Below are 4,924 nucleotides of genomic sequence, written 5' to 3' on the forward strand. Positions count from 1 at the left end.
ATAAATCCCCATGAGTGTTTCCAAAAGTATATAGCAGGGTGCTTGCCTGGCATGTAGGCCCTGGGAAAAATATGCATTTTAAGGATTCAAGTACAGATTGCTAAACATTATCATAATTTACATATCCTTCAACATTTTATATTGTCCAGAATCCAAAAATACACATCATTATTTTAATCTCTGCCAAATTTATAAAGAAAAAATAACTGTCTTCTAATCTAGTTTAATTTATATGGCTGGACTTTTGAAATCCATATATTGGCCTTTTTTACTTTTGGAGAATTATCTGTTTATCTTCTTTGACTATTTTCCTACTTTTTTAGGTGCTGGGGATTGAACCCAGGATCTTGTGCATATTAGGAAGGTGGTCTGTCAATAAGCTAGACCTCTAGCCCAACTTTTTCTATTTTTATATCTTGTTTGAAAGAATTCTTACAGGAATAGCAAGCAAAACCCTTTGCATATTACATATGTTGTAGATATTTTTTGATATATAACACTTCTTATATTTCACTGTTTTCTACACTAGCTAATTCTGATGTGACAGGTATCCTCTAGGGGAAGCAGATCTTAGAAGAGTCATTGCAGATAGATCTCTTTATGTACCTTTGTTGGACTCTCTTTCTTACATTTTTATTTCATGTCCTTTTGTTTCTGTCCTCATTTCCTTCTATTCTAGTAAGACATATTTCCTGTGAAATGATAATAGTTTCATTCCCACAGGGCATAATGGATATGTATGAGATTCATATTTGTATCATGAACTAACATTCTTAAGTGCCTACCATGTCCTCTATTGGGTGTTGTGCTAGACATTTCACTGGGTTAATTCATGTTATCCTTGTACAATACAGTAGATATTATTTTCTTCATTTTATTTTCCTTTTTTTTAACCAAGATCTCAATAAAGTTGTTTTTTCCAGAAAAGAAATAGATGTTAAAAAACTTATAACTTGATCAAATTCCTCTTGTGTATCTTAAAAATAAGCAATTAACTAAAGTATCTTACAAATAATTCAAAGGTGTTAATGCCACTGTAATTTATACCCTAAACAGAAAAAATTGCCCAACATTATTATTATTATTATTCTTTTTTTTGGTACCGGGGATTGAACTTGGGTCCTAGCGCTTGCAAGGCAGGCCACTGAACCACTTTGCTAAATCCCCGGCCTCTGCCCAACATTATTTTTAATGAATGTAACAAAACCCAAAACAACTTCTTTGTTGTATTTTTCTATTTTTGCTCAATAATAACACCATAAAAATAATACCTCAAAACTTTATATAAGTTCTTTCTTCCATGAACACATTTATCCTCACAACATCCCTGTGAGGTAGGGAAAAAACTAAGTATTAATTTTGCTGATTTTAGGAGAGGAAACTAAGGTACAAAGAGGTTTAATAACTCACCAGGGTTTCAACAAGTAGAAGGGGGATGGCTTTGGGGGTTGGGATGTCAGGGTAAGTCACATATAAACTTGAGTTTCGGGAACTAGAACACCTTCAAGCTGGGGGATATTTGGCTTTCAAGAAAGAACTACCTCACAGTATCCAAAATTGGAATATTTGTCATTCTCTTAAAGTGATGTTTGGGAGTTCCTTCCTGTATTTTCCATTCTTATAGTAATATAAAAAAATAAATATTAATAGGAAAAAGGAGAGTATGACTTCACCATCACTATACCCAAATGCAAAATTCCTTTATAGTTTCAAGTGCATATTAAAAATAGTAACATAAGTCATAGAAAACTAAATTAGCATGAGGAAATCTCAATCACATTGTGACATAAAAAATAAAAATAGACAAAATCTTATGGAAGATCTTTATCTGAAAAAAAGGGTAGAAAAAGGTGGGTGGGTCATAAGAGCAGAGTATATTTGACAGACTTGTCATGTAGGGACACAATTTTCCTTTAACTAGAGGCTAAACATATTTTACTCTGCCAGTGCTGCTTCTGAAAAGGCCAGAGGTTGCAAGATAGAGAAAAATAATGATCTCTTTACTAGATGCCAAGTGAAATTTCCAGTGTTTCCAGCCATCAGCCTAGGAATGAAGAACCAAGAAATCGGTTGCCACATTCTGTTAAAGTTTGAATCTCCTTGAAAATTCCCATGGTTGTTAGGCCCAGATTCCACTGTAGATATCTTGTCAATTTGGCATCATTCCTGGTGGTTGTTCTATTAATCTTTGCTGTCCTGAAGCTTCCCTCTGGGCAATCCAAGCTTGAGCCACTGCAGCCCAGTCAATCTGGCTTGGATCCTGCTGGTGCTGGAATGACTGCATCCACTGTTGTTGGTTCAAGGGTCACTGCTGCCAAGGTTGTCCTCCTTGATCACACATCTTTTCTCAGAGGCTCACCTTCTGTCTAAAACTTAAGTTGATTCAGACTACAGCTTGAAAGCATAACAGCAAGAAGAGTTATGCCCCACTCTAGTTCAGGAATGCTGCTGCTGCCACCATTCTTGCAATATCTCTTCAAGCCTTTCGATGCTTGTACTTCTACCAACAAGACAAGATGGTCATTTTCTTCATTTTAGGAAATTAAAAAATCATTCAAGTTATATGTCACGGGGTTGGAGATGTAGCTGAGTGGTAGATTGTGCACTTAACATGAGCAAGGCCCTGGGTTTAATCCCTAGACCCCCAAAAGGAAAAAAAAAGCATTTTCTTTTCTGCCTTAACTTTATCAACTTGAGTCTTTTGAAGTAATCTCCATCTTTGCTATGGCGATTCACTTTTAACAGCTGTTTAAGTTGAAAGCCTCAGGGTTCTCCTTGTCTTTTCTTTCATATCCCAAATCTAATCTGTGAGGAACCTGCATGAGATCATTTTTATCTCTGTATCCCTGGCCTAAGGCACTGTATCTTACTTGTGGACAATTTTGATAGTTTCATAACTGGTCTCTGCACCCAGCTCTTACGCTATACTGTTTATTCTCAATTTAACAGTTAAAAGTGATCTGTGCCAGTTAGCTTTCCATTACTGTAACAAAATATCAGATAATCAACTTATAAGGAGGAAAGGTTTGTTTTGGTTCAATTTTGGAGGTTTCAGTACATGGCTGATGGGCTGCTTGTGTATGGGTCTAGAGGAAGGCATTATATCATGGTGGGATCTTGGGGTAGAGGAAACTTTCACTTCATAGTTGGGGAGAGAGGGTGAAAGGAGGGATCTGTCCTGGGTCCCAACAGCTCATGCAAGGGCACACCTCCACAACTGATTGTCAGACTTCCAACTGGGCCCTACCTCCTAAAGGTTCCACCACCTCAATAATACCACGGTTTGGGGACCAACCCTTTAACACATAGACCTTGGGGGATACGTACTCAAACCACAGGATGACATCCAGTGTCAGAGATGTCACTTTTATACACAAAACCCTCAGTGGCTCCCAATTCACCAGGGCAAAAGTCTCACCTGATCTGCAGCACTTCCATGTCTTACATCTGACTTCATCTCCATTCTTCTACCTACCTTCTTGATCGTTCCTAGCACATGCAGGCATATTTCTGTTTCGGGGACTTTTGCATTTGCAGTGCTTTCTACCTAGAAAGTTTTCTGCCCAGAGATCTTGTTCCATGAACACCCCTCATCTGCTTCTGTACCTCTGCTTAATTTTTCTCCATAGCACTTATTCTTTTGGGGTTGCTGGGGATCAAATTCAGGGCCACGTGCATGCTATGCAAGTGTTCTACAGCTGAGCTACATTCAAAGCCACACAACGTTTCTAATCATTTGGTACTGGTTCACATTTTCCTTATTTATCAACTATCCCTCTAGAAGAAAAGCTCCACGAAGGCTAGGATTTTTATGTGTTCCATGAGGTATTCCTAACCCTTTAAAGAGTGCCTACTGTGCCCAAACACTCAATAAATAGATACATGTTGAATAAATGTGTGATTCTTCTACAGCCCAACTACTAGCACAGGCCAATGTGACGCGCTGCACAGAAACTCCCTTCTGATTCCTACTCTAGCTCTACCTCATTCATCCTTCCTTCCCCACTTTATACCTAGGACTCCCTTCTTCACTCCACTTATCACGAGTGAAAGCTGGTGAATCTTGAGAAATAAAGCATGTTTATCCTGTGTCCCTGCTGCCACCCACAAGCACCGCGGTGGTGGTAGACAGTGGCCTAAGAAAGTGTGAAATCTGCATATTACTATGGTTGCAAAGGAGAACTGAAACCAGATTCAGCTCATTTTGGTTCTCTCCGGATGCCATTCACCCAGAAAGGAAGCCAGCTCCTTCCTCCAAAGGAGACTCTGGTGAGGGGCCAGGAGGGTGCGGTTGCGGTCGGAAGCCTCCACTGCACCTCAGCCTTCGCATGCCCCAGCGCTCAGATTGAGGCTCACCTCAGGTTTCAGCCGCACAGACCACAGGGCCGTGAAAATGTCGAGAGAGCCTCTACCCGGGTTTCGGATTCCTCCCGCAGGATCGGGAGTCTGACTTCGGCCGGGAACGTCGGGGGCGTGGCGGACAGAAGGGCCCGGGCCAGGCAGCGGGGCCGAGGCGCCGGCACTCACCTGCACTCCAGCTCTGCGCGCTGCTCAGACTTGGGCCGCGAGTTCCTCAGTCTCTCAGACCAGCCGGGAGACTCAGAGGTTGCGCTTAAAAAGCAAAACAGCAACCCCTCGTCCTGAGATCACATTCCGCCCTGCCCACTTCAGGGGGTTATTTATTGCTTTATTACTTATTCATTTTGGCGCTGGGTGTGAAGAGGTGAAGTTCTGGCGAAAGGCGAACCCTCAAGGGCTAGGCGTCCGTGGTCGCGCGCCAGTCCAAGTTTCGGTGGAAACTTTCTCTCAGAGGCTCCGCCCCCTTCACCGTGGAAACCCGAACGCGCCGCCTCGTGCGCCGCCCGAGTCCTCAGCGCACCTGGCAGACAAGCTACAAGAGGTGGGGGGCGGGGCCGGCCGGCAG

At 41.8% G+C, this 4,924-nt stretch overlaps 1 pseudogene; it reads right to left on the reverse strand.

Annotated features, from left to right (window-relative positions):
• Positions 1-1,843: 1,843 nt before the first annotated feature.
• On the reverse strand, positions 1,844-4,899 carry LOC109118175 (annotated as a pseudogene).
• Between the last annotated feature and the right edge of the window lie 25 nt (positions 4,900-4,924).

This window comes from Fukomys damarensis, unplaced genomic scaffold, assembly GCF_012274545.1.
Source record: "Fukomys damarensis isolate Sample0158 unplaced genomic scaffold, DMR_v1.0_HiC HiC_scaffold_38, whole genome shotgun sequence".
Lineage (NCBI taxonomy): Eukaryota > Metazoa > Chordata > Mammalia > Rodentia > Bathyergidae > Fukomys > Fukomys damarensis.